This window comes from Felis catus, chromosome A1 (genome assembly GCF_018350175.1).
Source record: "Felis catus isolate Fca126 chromosome A1, F.catus_Fca126_mat1.0, whole genome shotgun sequence".
NCBI classification, from domain to species: domain Eukaryota; kingdom Metazoa; phylum Chordata; class Mammalia; order Carnivora; family Felidae; genus Felis; species Felis catus.
Window position 1 is genome coordinate 101,502,006 of NC_058368.1, and position 15,732 is coordinate 101,517,737.

Below are 15,732 nucleotides of genomic sequence, written 5' to 3' on the forward strand. Positions count from 1 at the left end.
AGCTTGGGGGCCACCGCCGCTAGAGAGACGCTTTCCTTTTTTTATTTTTTTTCCATGTGTTCACTTCCGGGTCCGGCGCCGATCCGGATGCCCGAGGCAGAAGGATGTTTGACCTCCGGATAAGCGAGGCGCCGCTGTGCATTCATTCCCGGCTGCATCGGTGGCGACAGCAGCGACCCGGGCGGCGACTCTCCGGCCAGAGGCGGCGGTAGGAGGCACCGGCAGTAGTGCGGGGACCGAGTCCGAGCCGAGCTGCGTTCCCTCCCTCGCTCGTTCCTTCCCCCCCTACCTCACTCGCTCCCTCCCTGCGTGGCTCGCTTTCCTCCTCCGGTCGCCGGCGGGTGTGATGTGCCGCCGCCGCTGCCCCCGCCGCCGCTGACTGACGGAGCAGGGGGCGCCGCCCGCGCCCGGGACCGACCCCGCGAGCTCGCGGCCGCGCCTCTGAGGTAAAGCCCCCTCCGCGGTGGCGCGCGGCCGGCCGGCCCCGGCCCGGCGGCAGCCTCGGCGCGGCCGCGGCTCCCTCCTTCCCGGGTGGGGCTGGGTGGGCTGGGGTCCCGGGCCGGGAGGGCTGGGGGTGCGGCGGGGGCGGCGCCGCGGGCGGGGGCCGCGGAGCAGGGGTGGGCGAGGATCCCGGCGGGCGGAGGGTGGGCGGGAGGGGCCGCGGCCGGGGGTGAGGGCGCGGAGGGCTGGGCGCGCGGGGAGGGGGCCGCGGGCGGCGGGCCGGGCGGGTGCAGAAGTTGCCGAGCGGTGCGGCGCGAGTGGGGACGCGGGGGAGGTGGGCGAGCCGGGAGGAGGCGGGGGCTTCCTCGGGGAGGGGTTTTGAGGTCGCGAGCGCAGCCCCAGCGCTCCCGATTGTGTCCAAGACAATTACCTTCGGAGTGGGGGGTTCGGGAGGGCGGCCGGGCGGGAGGCATCGGGCTGCTGGAAGGAGGTGTCAGGGGCCAGCATTCATTCCAGGGGTAAACTTCCCGCTGGCGTGTTTGTTGGGGGCTGGGGGGGGGGGGGTCTGGGGTTTACCTATTTCATAGAGCTTTCGACTTAGCTCAAAACTTAACCGAGGCATATGTGGGGGGTAACAATTTCTCTGCTGGCTGCTGTTACCGTGCTGGTTTGTTTGTTTATCCCACATGCAGGGGAAGTGACACACGGAAGCGTCCACAGCTCCCACATTTCTTTTCTGGGCGGGGGGGGGGGGGTGGTGGTGGTGATGGAGATGTGTGTGTGCTCGTGGGGTGAGGGCAGTTAGGCCTGTGTTAGGATCCTTCCAGTTCCCCCAGGGAAGGAGGAAAAGTTAATGGGTGGGAGAGAGCCAGGGAGAGTCTGCGTGGGAGATGGCTACTGTTGCTACACTGTGCGAATTAGTTGTAACTGTTGTAATGAGGACCCAGGCTGGCCAGTAAGTGACCCCTTTTTAACCTTTTGTTTTAGAACGTCGACTTTAATTGGAAAAGTAGAAACCTACTGATTTTTAGTAAGTGAAGAAAATAAGTCAGTATTTATTTCCTGTGCAGTTGCTTCTTGTGAATGACATTTGCCCCCACAGAGATGTTGAGTTCCATCTAAGGAATACTTAGGATACTTTTTAAAATGGAAAATATCTACTTTTTAAAGCCTTGTATGTATTTGTGAGGAATATTTGCTTTCCCTGTAAATAGAGAGTGGAAGAAAACGCACATTGTAAGAATAAGGCAGGATTAGAAAGATTATGAGGCCCGTTTAAGAAAACGTTTTCCACCAAAAATCAGTTACAGTTTGTGACATTCTTAACTTTTTTTGGGGGGGTGGGGTGGAGAGATGTGCTTAGTGTATTTCATAACTATTCCCAAACTTTGATCCAACCGTGTTCTGTATTTTGTATATATTAGCTTTTATAGTTGTACATAAAGTGAAAATTGTATTTATGGGCATTGAAAGAAAGATACCAAATAAACTGCATTGGCATAGATTCTCTGAAGTGTACAGACTCATTTGCTTAGAGGGAGCTTGCATTTCTGGAAATGCATCAGGTATTAGTTTTTATTAGAATGGGGACAGAAAGGTTAATTTTAATGTTGATATATATATGAGACATTTGAGGGGAGGGGATCTTAGAAAATGATCATCTTCAGGGATGATTTATTGTGCTCTTTGCCCTCCTCTGCTATTCATCAATGCAAAAATTAATGTATTATGTAATTATTGACATTTTCATTGTTAGATTTCCAAGCGGTAACCATTAACAAAATCTTCAACACAGGCTGTTCATTTATTCCTTCAACTGAAATGCCTGGGATTAAAATCAAGGAATAGTGTAGTTCAACCTGGACCTTAACCATGTACAAAGGACCTTTACTCTGTGGTTAGAATGGAAGAGTGGGTAGACTATGAAGATGAGTCAGACCCTGGAGCTGTCTTAAAGGGAGACTTGGACATGCAGAGATAATTGCAACACAGGACACCTGTGGGATTTATTAGAGGTGCATGGAAGCATGGTGTGTGTGTGTGTGTGTGTGTGTGTGTGTGTGAGAGACAAAGAGATACTAATTTTTGAGTGAGGAATTATGAATGACTTGAGAGCTGCTAACACTCCATTTGGGCATTAAAATATGTTAAGGGACAAAACGGGGGCTTCGTGTATGTGTGTGTGGTTGGGTATTACAGGGCCTGTTGGTCTGGACATGAGGCTCCTGTGCCACGAGGTCTGTGTGGGAGAGGAAGCTGTGAAAATAGGTGGATATCAGGCCATGGAAGTCCAGAATGCCTTGTATTTAAAAATGAGTCAGTTTGAGATGTAAAGGTCCAAATGTACAGATTTTATGCTTAGAGGAAGTAGGTCGGCAAATAAGGAGGGTAAGTTGAAGGAAACAAACTATAACAGAATAATCAAGTTGTTACCATTCCTGCTGATGGGAGGAAAGCAGAAAAGTATGTAATCTAAAACACTTCATACCTGGCTTTGTCCTGTTTCTTTACTTGAACTTGAATATGGGTGTGTCTGGTAATCTGGTAATTGGTTTTATATGAAATGAATCCAGGCTGTGAAAAATGTGCCTTTGGAAGAAATGGGAAGCTCTCTGTTTATTTCTCTATCCCCTCTGTAATCCCCTGCATACTGGCAATAGACTATTATTCTAGTGTAGTTTATAGATTCAGAGATTTTCAGAATGGAACAAGTGGTTGTTTAAATTTCAGAGGGTTTCCCAAAAGGATGTATCAGACTATAGAGGGAATGCTGAAGTATTAAATTTTTTAAGTGTTTATTTTTGAGAGAGAGGGAGAGAGAAAGAGGGAGAGAGAGCGCAAGAGTGAGTGTGGGAGGGCAGAGAGAGAGGGAGAGACAGAATCCAAAGCAGGCTCCAGGCTCTGAGCTGTCAGCCCAAAGCCCATCGCTGGACTCGAACCCGTGAACCATGAGATCATGACCTGAGCTGAAGTCGGGCGCCTGACTGATTGAGCCACCCAGGTACCCCTTGGGAATGCTGAAATATCAAACAACAAAGCAAAACACAGGTCATTGGAGAGTTAGATTATTGTTAATACATTCGTAGTGAGATTCATTACGAGTAAACTGAAATGTAAGGAATCTGTGTACAAAGAGAATTGACCATAACAGTGGAATGATAAAATGGGAAATGTCCACAGTTCTGGGTAATATGTATAAGGTTTTTAGTTATCTGAAATATTAAATGGCCCTAAAATAATGTGTTTTCTCGAGTGGTTGGTGCTTAGTGGTATTGATTGGTGTTGTTAGTGTATTTCTGGGTGTCACTTCTTCAAAATGTAACTTCTTTTTTGGAAATGGCAGTTTTTGAGGTGTCTGTAGTTCTCTAATTATAGAGATTCTATAGGAACAGACAGAATGGTTCTGCCGACAAAAGCTACTTCAGAGTATACTTTAGTGACAGTCTCTAGGACAGAACTGTATTTGGGATTATTTTTTTTATTATTTTTTTTTCAACGTTTATTTATTTTGGGGACAGAGAGAGACAGAGCATGAACGGGGGAGGGGCAGAAAGAGAGGGAGACACAGAATCGGAAACAGGCTCCAGGCTCTGAGCCATCAGCCCAGAGCCCGACGCGGGGCTCGAACTCACGGACCGCGAGATCGTGACCTGGCTGAAGTCGGACGCTTAACCGACTGCGCCACCCAGGCGCCCCTGTATTTGGGATTATTAATGTGTAGAATCAAGTGTGTATTATCCATTAATGTGAAGTGAGTTTGGAAAGGCTCTGTATTACTCAGAAAATAAGGAATGAGAGAGAGATGTGAGGACAGATAAGTTTTGCAGACACTTTGGAGCCTGCTATTAGGCATGTTTTTTCTAGCTCCTTGCTCAAAGCTGGGATTTAGAAACCATAAATGTTTGGGTTTCCTCCTATAAGGGGAGCTCAAGAAGGTGTGTGGTGATTTGTCCTTAAACTATAGTAAGTGACTGGTTATATTCTCTCCTGCCAGTCCCTGCCCATCTTTTTTTTAATGAGAAAAGAATTCTTGACAATGATCTTGAAGTGGGTGTGTATTTGGTAGAAAAGACACACACTTTGGTCATTTCCTTTACTAATGATAGATGTATCATACAGTTATAACTTAATTTCGTGGAAATCCATAGCTAAGTCATGTCCACATATGCCTAAATCACATCCACATTTGTTTTTACAGCTTTCCCTGGAATTAAGTAAAATCTCAGAATAGCCTTTTTCTTAAGATACAGATGAGTTGTTAGAAGGTTGATTGGTGGCTAGAATAGGCAGAGACTCTTGGGAACAGCCTACTATTGCAGGAGACTCTCTTAACCCTACCTGTTCAAACCCACTCAGAAGAATTAATTCATTTACTGCTTGATGCCCATGCTACATCGAATGGCAGTAGACTAGGCTCTAGTGTTTTTTGTTAATATTAAAAACATTTTTCTTAATGTTTATTGTTGAAAGAGAGAGAGAAGGGCAGGGTGTGAGTGGGGGAGGGGTGGAGAGAGGGAGACATAGAATTTGAAACAGGTTCCAGGCTCTGAGCGGTGAGCACAGAGCTGGATGCGGGGCTCGAACTCATGAACTGTGAGATCCTGACCTGAGCTGAAGTCGGCCGCTTAACCAACTGAGCCACCCAGGTGCCCCTTTTTTAATATGTTTTTAATGTTTTATTATTTTGACAGAGAGAGGGTGTGAGTGCAAGAAGGGGAGGACGAGAGAGAGAGAGACAGAGAGAGAAAATATGAATCCCAAGCAGGCTCCATGCTGTCAGTGCAGAGGCCTGATGCAGGGCTTGATCCCATGAACCATGAGATCATGACCTGAGCCAGACCAAGAGCCGAATGCTCTACCAACTGAGCCACCCAGGCGCCCCTCTTTAGTTTGCTTATGAACTTTGCTTCCTTTCCTTTTTTTTAAAAAAAATTTTAATGTTTATTTTTTGAGAGAGACAGACAGAGTGCATGCGTTGGAGGGGCAGAGAATGAAGGAGACACATAATTCAAAACAGGCTCTAGGCTCCTTGCTGTTAGCACAGAGTCCGACACAGGGCATGAACCCACGAACCATGAGATCATGACCTGAGCCAAAGTTGGATGCTTAACTGACTAAGCCACCCAGGCACCCCTGTTTTTGAACTTTTAATCCCACTAGTTATTTTATACTTACCAAGAATTATTTGTGTTTGCACCCAACAAGTTGTTGATGGCAGTTTTACTTGATGTCTTAATTACGTAGTTTGATGAAACATTGTTCAGTGAACTTTGGAGGCAAAAGTTATAGGAGAATGTAGGTGTGGATAAGAACTTTTTAAACAATTAGGGGAAAAACCCTAAAAATCTCAAAAAAAATTCTATAACAAGATTGCTTTTAAGCTTTGTGAGATGTCTTTCTATGTTTATGAAACAGAAACTGGAAATCACAGGTGATTTATGGTAGGTGTGGTTTTCTCAAGAAAGACAAAATAGAACTGCAGTCTGTACATCCATCCATACTTGAAGGAAAGGCCTTGGCCTTACATTAAAAGATTGTCTTGGGAATGTACATTTTTATATTTTATTTGCCATAAAATGTTTAAGATGTAGATTTTTTATGATCCCCTTTTTAACTTAGGAGCTCTTGGTTAATATATTAAGGAGGGTATCTGCTTCTATTATATCATCTAGCTTATGCTCTCTCTTAGAGATTGATGTAATAGCATCCTCTTATAAAAAAGAAAGAAATTCTCGTATTCCTGGCTGTATTCATTCAGACCTCAGGGTAAATTGTTTAATAATGTAGTCAGGTGATCAAGCTGCAGTTCTCTCATATTTCCCTATATGGTCCCTGATCTGATTTTGTATTCTTGCTTTCAGTTTTTATGTAGAGAGGAGCCTTCTTAGAATCCCAACATCTGCTCAGCCTGTGTAGGGACTGCTGGAGTGAATTGGTAGAGGAAGTTGTCCCTTGGAAGAGGAAATGCCATACCCTTGAGGTGTAGCAGGAGCCCTTGAGCTTGGTACAAAGCATGCTGGCTGGCCTAGCAGCTTAGAATAGCTGTCCTCCTGTCTTGTCTAGCTCAGCTCAAGTAAAAAGGAAAACTTTTAGGTATAAGAAAGGAGGTCCAGGTTGGGGAGGAAAAGACAAATGGGGTAGACTGTTTATCTTGGTGTTGCCTCATTATACTGCCTGAATTGCAGTAGGTAGTTTCTGATATGGAACACTGAAATACTGAGGTAGGCTAGGTTAGTTTTTCAGAGCTTTGGTCTGCCTCTCAGTGATTTTTTTGGCTCTGCTCTTCTCTTTGTGTTGGATTCATCCTCAGGGTGGTAGCAAGATCACATCTAGACATGCATTGGCCAGGAAATGTTTTGCACAAGCTCACCAGCATACTTTTCCTTTCATGTTTTATTGACCAGAATTAGGTCATGTGTACTTCCTCGCCAGTCATGACAAAGGGAATGGGGTTATCATGGCTGGCTTCTGTTAATCAGGATATATCCCCTGCCATAGGGAATGGGGTCACATTTTCCTGAGTTACATGGTGAGGGGCGGATGTTTATATATTTTTTAATTTTCTTTTAATGTTTATTTTTGAGAGAGAGAGAGAAAGAGAGCGCGCACGAGCGGGCCGGGGAGGGGCAGAGAGAAAGAGACACAGAATCTGAAGCAGGCTCCAGGCTCTGAGCTGTCAGCACAGAGCTCAACGTGGGGCTCAAACTAACAAACTGTGAGATCATGATCTGAGCTGAAGTTGGGCGCTTAACCGCCTAAGCCACCCAGGTGCTCCAAAGGGTGGATATTTTTAAAAGTTGTGGGAAAGAAGAACATGGAAGCAAATGGATCTGTTAAAGAGGCAATCAATAGTGACCGCTGCATCTACTTGTTTTGAGAATGAAAATAAATAATGCATATAAATGCACTTTGAACTTTAAAGGGTTGTACAAATGTAACGGATGAAAGATTAGAGAGCTGCTTCTATGTTGCTATCTTAAATATGCTCAGGTATGAATATTTTAGGAGCTAAAACACTGTTAGTTTTCATATTGACTAACTTTGAGTCAATAAAATCAGTTATCTAAGTTGTAACATTGTACCTTTTTTCCCTGGAACTCATAAAATTATTATAACTTTAAAATTTGTACCTGTGAACTTATTTAGAAATTTTTTTTCTGAGTCGCTGCCCTCTCTTCCTCTCCAAAAATTGCACATTGCCCAGGTTTTTGATCTCATCGCATTTCTTTAGTCACACCTAGAGGACAGTAGGTACCTTGGGGAAATGGGAGTTTATCAGTCAGAGGAAGGGTTCGACTTGAATCATGGAATCATAGTAAGATAGGAGGAAAGGATAGTTTTTACCCATCTTGAGAAAAGCAAAAAAAAAAAAAAAAAAAAAAAAATTGGTGGGGGCATGGGGAGGATGGGGAGGCAGGGGCAAATCACAGAATTTTGGAATTGAAATGTAATGAATCCTGGGACGGTTTGAGTGAAATGCTCAAGTCACATGCCTGGTGGGTGGACTCTTCTATGCTACTTGCTGGTGAGGTGTTCTTTCTGACCCAAGAGGTGGGACGCCATGAAAACATTTGTCTGCTTCGCAGTTTTGTTTGGGACCATGGGCTAGTTCTGGAAAGCAGTCAGCCAGCTGCTGTTAGTACAGATATATGTTTCCAGGTTTTGGAAAATTTTAGCTAGAGGATTTTTTTTTTAAATAAAGCAAACAGAGATTTTTAAATCTTCCCTGAAGCACAGCAACACAGACACACACACACACAGGCACACACAGACACACACACACACACACACAGACACACACACACACACAGACACACACACACACACACAGACACACAGACACACACACACACACACACACACACACACAGATAACCTCCAAACTGGCCTGCTTAAATAAAAATGCAGAAGTAGAATAACTTATATATTTTTAAGTTCAAGAAAGTTGTTATCTTAAAGGTTTCTGTTTCTGTAATATATAGAGAGTGTGTGTGTGTGTGTGTGTGTATTGTACATGTATAGTGAGATATGTGTATGTATATATGAAGGATTTTGACCATTGTAATTATGGTCATTGTAATTGTTGCAGTTGTGAATATACAGAGTAAATCCATCCATTCTCTGCAAGGATATTTATGTTAATGGCAGTTATTTATGAATAGTTAAATTTAGGGTGATTTTAATTTTTATACTCTTTCTGTGTCTCTGTATTGTTTGGATTTTCTGCTATATATATTTTTGGATATTTCTGCTATATATTATAGCAGATGGCATTATTTTTGCCATCAGGAAAAATAGTAATTTTTTTTTTTTTTGAGGAGGAAAAAAATAGAATCCTGGGGTAGGATGTTTTCCACCAACTTAGATTTTAACATATGATTTTGCTTTTATTGTATATTATCTTGAATGAAGTGTGCCTGGAATGTACTGATACTTTGCTTTTAGAATTGTACTTATTCAAATATTTTACCTTAAAATTATAAGTTGAATTTGGCCACGTAATACCTTTTGTGATGCAAGTGAATAGTATAAAAGCAGACTTCTGAATATTTTGTAATTATTAATTGTGTTACCTATCTTTTTAGCTTGTTTAAATTTCAGGTGGTATACTTGGCATTGATTTAGAGTATGTTGTATTAGAGTCAGAGTTGAAGTCACAGTTTCCTTTAGTAAAAAGGGAAGTGAAAATGTTTTTTTCCCCATATAGCCAGTCTATGTCATGTTTGTTTTCTATTTTTGTGAAATACTTATAGTCTAGCAATGAATATTTTCAAATGGTAGGCAAATATAGCAGGTAATGTCATAGGCTGAGAAGAGAGAAAATTCCTGGTATTCCACTAGTTTTATGGTGTGCAAATACATGCCTACAAGAGCTTTTAGCAAAATCCTCATTTGAAGAGCAGACGTTAATTAGTATTGTTTTGGAGGTGGAAGTAGTACATGTCAGTTGTTGGCGACATTTTTAAATACTGGTGTTTGTAGATACAGATTTTTATAAGATTTTTTAATACGATTTTAATATTATTTTATGTGCTTTTATTCTAGAGATATGAAAACAATATGAATCAAAAATATACATCTTACAGATGTGGAATCTTGTAATAGCAATATTCATTTAAAAATGGTAGATTATTTACTGGGTTCTTCTTTCACGTGAGTGTCAGGGCATATTGTGGCTCATATTCCATTATACATTGGGGTTCTGAAAATATTTGTACTTAATGAAATATCAAAATGTAATCAGCTCTTCGAAATCATTCCTTTGATTTTGATTTATTTTCTGATAATCTGTTAAGGTTGGTAACTGACATGTGTACTGTATGTATGTATATTGTATGCTATGCTATTTATACACATTCCAGTTACCAGCTACTAATGGACTGACTGAAAACTAAAATCCTGATTGTTGGGAATGACAATATGAGATAAGTCGAAGTGAATTTTACTATATGCACTTGTTTAAAATTTTCCGATTGAAAATCAGTAATTTTTTTTTTTTTCTGTGACCGAGGAAATGAGAAGAAAAGTGGATAGTTTTAAAGATAATGCTTGCAGCCTTTGCTGTAGGGAGTATTACCACTGAGTTAAAAATAAGAGAGGCGAGCCTGGGTGGCTCAAGTTGGTTAAGCGTCCGATTTCTGCTCAGGTCATGATCTCACAGCTCCTGAGCCCCGTTTTGGGCTCTGGGCTGACAGCTCAGAGCCTGGACCCTGCTTCGGATTCTGTGTCTCCCTCGCTCTCTGCCCCTCCCCCACCTATGCTGTCTCTCTCTCTCTCTCTCTCTCTCTCTCTCTCTCTCTCTCTCTCTCTCAAAAATAAACATAAAAATTTTTTTAAAAAATAAGAGAAAGCATTTGTGGAAAAGGCAGTGTGTACCAGTGGCTCTCAGCCCTGACTTCACATTAACATTTTCTGGGAACCTTAAAATGGTAGATACTGGGCTTTTATCCCTGCTAATTGATATCTGAGTCTGGGGAGTGGGGCCAGGACATTGTTACATTTTAGGTTACTACAGGTGATTCCAATGTGCTGCAGGGTTTGAAAATGACTGATTTCTCCTTGTCTTTATACATATCTCTTAGCTCTTAAATTTCAAGTTCCCTTTTTAATTGGGATAGGGGTGTGAAAGTGAGACAAGAAATGCACAGACAACATTTGCAAGAGGACCAGGTTAATAGCAACTTCTCTTTATAGTTTCATACCCAGAATCCTTAGGGGTGCCATTGTATTCATTGCTTATTAGCAATTGTTGCTAAGTCCAGCAGCAAAATTAGAGGATTTTTAAAGTTTGGAAAATTTGTTAAAGGGAGATTTATCAAGAATAATTTAAGGCATCATCTCAGATGCCCCTGAAAATGTTAAGAAACCTAAGTGATAAAAACAGTCTAATTTTTAAAGTTATGTAAAGTATAAGAAGGCAAGAACTGTTGCTCATCAAAGATGTGTTAGTTTTAGCATATATTTATAATATCCTTGAGTTGTATTTTTCCTGGGGCATCAGGATGGAAGAGGTCTTAATAGTTTAGTGTAGCTGCGCTTCTACTGCTTTACTCTCTTTCATACCCTTGTTGATGAGGAATATGTGTGTTCCCCCAGTGGAAACAGTTTACTTCAGTAACAGTATATTGTGTATGTAGTATGTTGTCTGTATTGTATATAGTCCGTAACTGTGTACATATAAATGCACTATGATGATAGGGTTTTCTGGTTATTGTATCTTGTCATTTATGACATATCAGGGTCCTTTTTTGTGACTCATTTGCTGCAGCTTCCCATGTCACAGACCCCTTTACCAGTTATAGCCTTTTGTGGCAAAATGAGAACAAGCCGTTTTATAATGAATTCATTATGTTAAATTCCATTCAAAGAACATGGCTTTCATGGTGGCAAAATTGGATTTAGCAGTTCCTCTGTAAATTTAAGGGTTAGATATTTTGTAAACTGCTCTAGTAGGAGAATTTGTGGTAAAGAAATTTAAGAGTGGGGGTGCCTGGGTGGCTCAGTCGCTTAAGCATGTGACTTCAGCTCAGGTCATAATCTCATAGTTTGTGAGTTTGAGCCCTGCATCGGGCTTTCTGCTGTCAACATGGAGCCCACTTCAGATCCTCTGTTTATCATCTCTCTCTGCTCCTCCCCACCTCTTCTCTTTCAGAAAAAAAAAAAAAAAATTAGGAGTGGATAGAGTACATAGGACATGTTCTGTGTGAACCTGAAGAAGACTTGTATAATTATTTTGTGTTCACCAAAATTCCACAAGAAAACCAGCACATGACAGTGAGGTTACCAGTAACATTTTGTATATACAGTTAGTAATTGAGTAATGGCTACCGTTCTAGGGGACCGTAATTTCGTATCAACTATTCTAACATCCAGAGTGCTTTGAAAACCAAAAATATTTTCTTGTATGTTTGGCACAAATTGTGTTTTTTTCCATGAAACTTGTTTTGAACTGTTGTGTCTCTTTTTCATGAATTTGTAGGTTTCAGTGCAGAAATAGTTAAGTGTCTGATTATAATGTTCTGTCCTGTATCATCCCGGCCTTTGCACAGAATATATGGTGCATACACATGTATCACCCTTCAGATGCCCCTAGAAATCAGAATTCCCAATCACGTTTGACTGCAAGAACTTTGGAAAAGGGCCTGTGGAACTGCATTAATTTGTTTCCGCTTCTTGCTTCTTTTTTTTTTAAAAAAATTTTTTTTTCAACGTTTATTTATTTTTGGGACAGAGAGAGACAGAGCATGAACGGGGGAGGGGCAGAGAGAGAGGGGGACACAGAATCGGAAACAGGCTCCAGGCTCCGAGCCATCAGCCCAGAGCCCGACGCGGGGCTCGAACCCACGGACCACGAGATCGTGACCTGGCTGAAGTCGGACGCTTAACCGACTGCGCCACCCTGGCGCCCCCCGCTTCTTGCTTCTTGATAGAACCTACTCAGTATCTCATTCCTCTGAAATGGACTTTCAGTAAGTTGCTAGTAAATTTCTCTCACTCTTCTCCTCTTATAAATCTATACATACCAAGAGGCACTTTATTTTAATTCATGTTTGTTTAACAGTTGTTGGAAGCTTTTCTGTTTTTTTGGCACTGAGTTATTAACCCTGGTCCTGTGGGCCCCAGTGTGGTCCCAGAAGCATTGTGTAATTAGGATGCTTGGGATGGAAAATGTTTCTGGTAACTGGCATAGCTGAGTATTCATCACACACTCTTTTTAGTCCTTGGGGTTATGTAATTTTACCTCTGCCTGGTAACTTCATGCCAAAGCACCTGCAGGCAGCCCTCTTTTTACATATCTTGGCTTCCTTTTTCATAACAGAAAGAAGCAGGGGTGTGGTTGTAATGCCTCTGTTTTAGTTTCCTTAAACTTCCTTAATTTGTTTTTAAGACCTCACTGCAAAAATCTATATACTTAACTCGGGCTTTTTGCCCCCCAGCATCTTTACTAGTTTTTTTCTTTTCTCTCCTTTTCTTTATTATTTCACCCTCCCTGCACCCTTGAAAAGAATACTTCTCAACAAGAGAAGTTCATGATTATGGTATTGTGAATTAGGGAAAGTTCCCTGCTGGTGGGAAGGTGACAACTGTGCATATCTGGTAGTTCCCTGGAGAGGACCTTACTGTAGGGGAGTGATGACTGCACTGCTGGATAGTATTCTGTGGACATGGTCTTTGCCTGCTTTCCCTCGCTAAACATCGAGGGGTGATTGGGTAGTGACCACTCTGGTGCATGTGCTTTTAGCTGTGTTTCTGAGTTCACCAAGATAGTAGGCGTTTTAAGGTGTAGATCCTAATGGGAGATACAGAACTTACAGAACTTATGTACCCTTGCTGTGTGCTCTGAAAGCACTATAATTCTCATGTTCATATCATACTTTATATTATTATTTGTTTAAGCTGTGTGATGCGGCAGGGATTGTGATTGTCTTGGGTGCCATTTGACTTCCTGTTTTGGCACATGATAGGCCTCTTGTGATTGCTCTTTTGTTGAATGAATGGATTGATCACTTTATCTTTTTTATTAGGGAGATTTACAATGGAAGAACCTTGATTAAATGCCTCCAGAGGCACCGTGCTCACTCCAAACCACTTTAGTCTGAATCATCAGAGTTGTATGAGATATCTCTAACAAATACATTGGTTCTCCTTTAAGTAAAGCAACAAACACAAGCATCTGACTTTGTTACTCAGGCTTAAAAGTAGAGAAATACTTTATAGAAAGGTTTTTTTTTCTTTTTTTTTTTTAAATGGTGGAAGTTGACATTAAATGCATTTATGGGCTACTTGGAAAACTTAAAGGAAATATTCAATTTTTTGAGCACTTCACTTAATTCTGATTTTTTCCTAAGGTATTTTTTATATTAGATACAGTTTTTTCTTTCTCTTTTTAAAAATGTTTATTTATTGGGGCTCCTCAGTGGCTCAGTCCATTGAATGTCCAACTTCTGCTCAGGTCATGGTCTCATGGTTCATGGGTTCGAGCCCTGCGTCGGGCTCTGTGGTGACAGCTGAGAGCCGGGAGCCTGCTTCAGATTCTGTGTCTCCGTCTCTCTCTCTGCCCCTCCCCCTCTTGCACTCTGTCTCTCTCTCTCAAAAATAAATACACATTAAAACAATTGATAAATAAAATGTTTATTTATTATTGAGAGAGAGAGCCAGTGTGCGTGTTGGGGGGAGGGGTAGCAAGACCAGGAAAGAGACTTTCAAGCAGGTTCCTCGCTGTCAGTGCAGAGCCTAACGTGGGGCTCCCTCTTACAAACCTTGAGCTCATTATCTGAGCCCAAATCTAGAGTCGGCCATTTAACCAACTGAACCACCCAGGCACCCCTGTTTCTCCTGTTCTTAAATTTTTGCATGCTAAAATTCACTGCCCCTATAATTGCTGCACAAAACAATTCCATTAGCCCAAAATATTCCCTCCTACTGCCCCACTTGTAGTCAACTTCTTTCCCCACTCCCAGCCGCTAGCAATCCCTGGTCTCTTCTTGGTGTCTTTAATTTTGACTTTGTCAGAATGGCCTGTGGTACGTAGCTTTTTGAAGCTAGCTTCTTCCACTTCGTATGGTGTATTTGAGATTCATCTGTGGTGAAGCCTGTGTCATTTCTTTTTGCTGCTGGTCAGTATTCCCTCATGTGGTTGTACCTCAGCATGTTTATCCATTCACTGTGCAAAGCGTTAAGTTTCCTGATTTTGGCAGTTAGGAATAAAGCTGCCCCAAACACCCGTGTGCAGTTTTTTGGTTTTTTTTTGTTTTTTTTTTTTTTTTCGTTTTGGTGAATTTAAGTTTTCATTTCATTTGGTAAATTTCTAGGGTTGGAATTGTTGGGTCATAAGTGAAGTGTGTGTGTGTGTAACTGTATTAGAAACTGCCACAATTTTCCTAAGCAGCTGTATACCATTTTGCATTCCCACCAGAATATAGACGAGTTCTAGTAATAAGCAATTCCTAAAATTAAAAATTGCCATATTGAATTATTTTTTAGTAAATAGCTTGTGAATTCGGTTGCATACCAGAACATCATGACAATAACATAGTTTTGAACGTGATATTTTTATTGCTGTAAACCTATCAGATAGATAGTGATTGGGGTGGGGGCGTTCAGTTTCTAGGGAATGCAGGCTTCATTATGTTTTGGAACTTTTCTTTCTTGCTCAGGTAAGAGAGCCCCGATCTCCGTAAGAAACACTAGACCTTAACCCTGGTGTTCCTATTGGGGCCTAAGTGTCTTTAAATTCTGTGTCTCTCTCTTCAGGCTTTTGCCCTTAATTTTGAGAAGGATTCTCTTGGTTTGGTCTGGGCCGAAACAAATCCTTAGTCTGGAGAAGTGGTAGTTTAAGATTTTCTATCACTTGTTGCATGTTTCATTCTAGAATTGTGTAGAAGTTGACTTGGTTGTTCATGATTTACTGTCAGTTACAACGTTAAGTTCTTGCTATGATGAAAATTGACACTATTAGCTTCCGAAATAAAATTCTCAAACGTTGATTCCCTTGAATGAACCTTTTAATTTTGTGACCTTTGCCTACATGAGGCTGTTACTTGTAATTATATTTTTCTAAATTAGGAAATTGGCGCTATAGTCAGGAAGAAAAATACAATTTCATTATGAGAACTACATATGAAACAGCTACTGACTTTTCTGAAGTATTTTCTCATTTATCTGGCATTATTAGTCACTGGCCTGTTAGACCAATTAGAAGATTGAATTTATACTAAAATGTTTTCTTTTAGTATTTTTTCAAGCGGTAACCTTTTCAAGTACACTTCTCAGTGTTTTCTAAACATACTC

At 41.5% G+C, this 15,732-nt stretch overlaps 1 protein-coding gene across 13 annotated transcripts in view; it reads left to right on the forward strand.

Moving 5' to 3' along the window:
• The first annotated feature begins 65 nt into the window (after positions 1-65).
• The window catches only part of CSNK1G3 (casein kinase 1 gamma 3), a 106,577-nt gene continuing 90,910 nt past the window's right edge, over positions 66-15,732 (forward strand). For 10 of the 13 annotated variants that reach the window (XM_045058289.1, XM_045058315.1, XM_045058314.1 and 7 more), the window contains exon 1: positions 76-446. The gene's annotated coding sequence lies outside the window, so the exon portion shown is untranslated. Of the gene's footprint in view, positions 447-1,228; positions 1,397-12,276; positions 12,411-15,732 lie in introns of those variants that run through there. The other 3 variants (XM_045058295.1, XM_045058302.1, XM_045058298.1) reach the window with 3 other exon arrangements.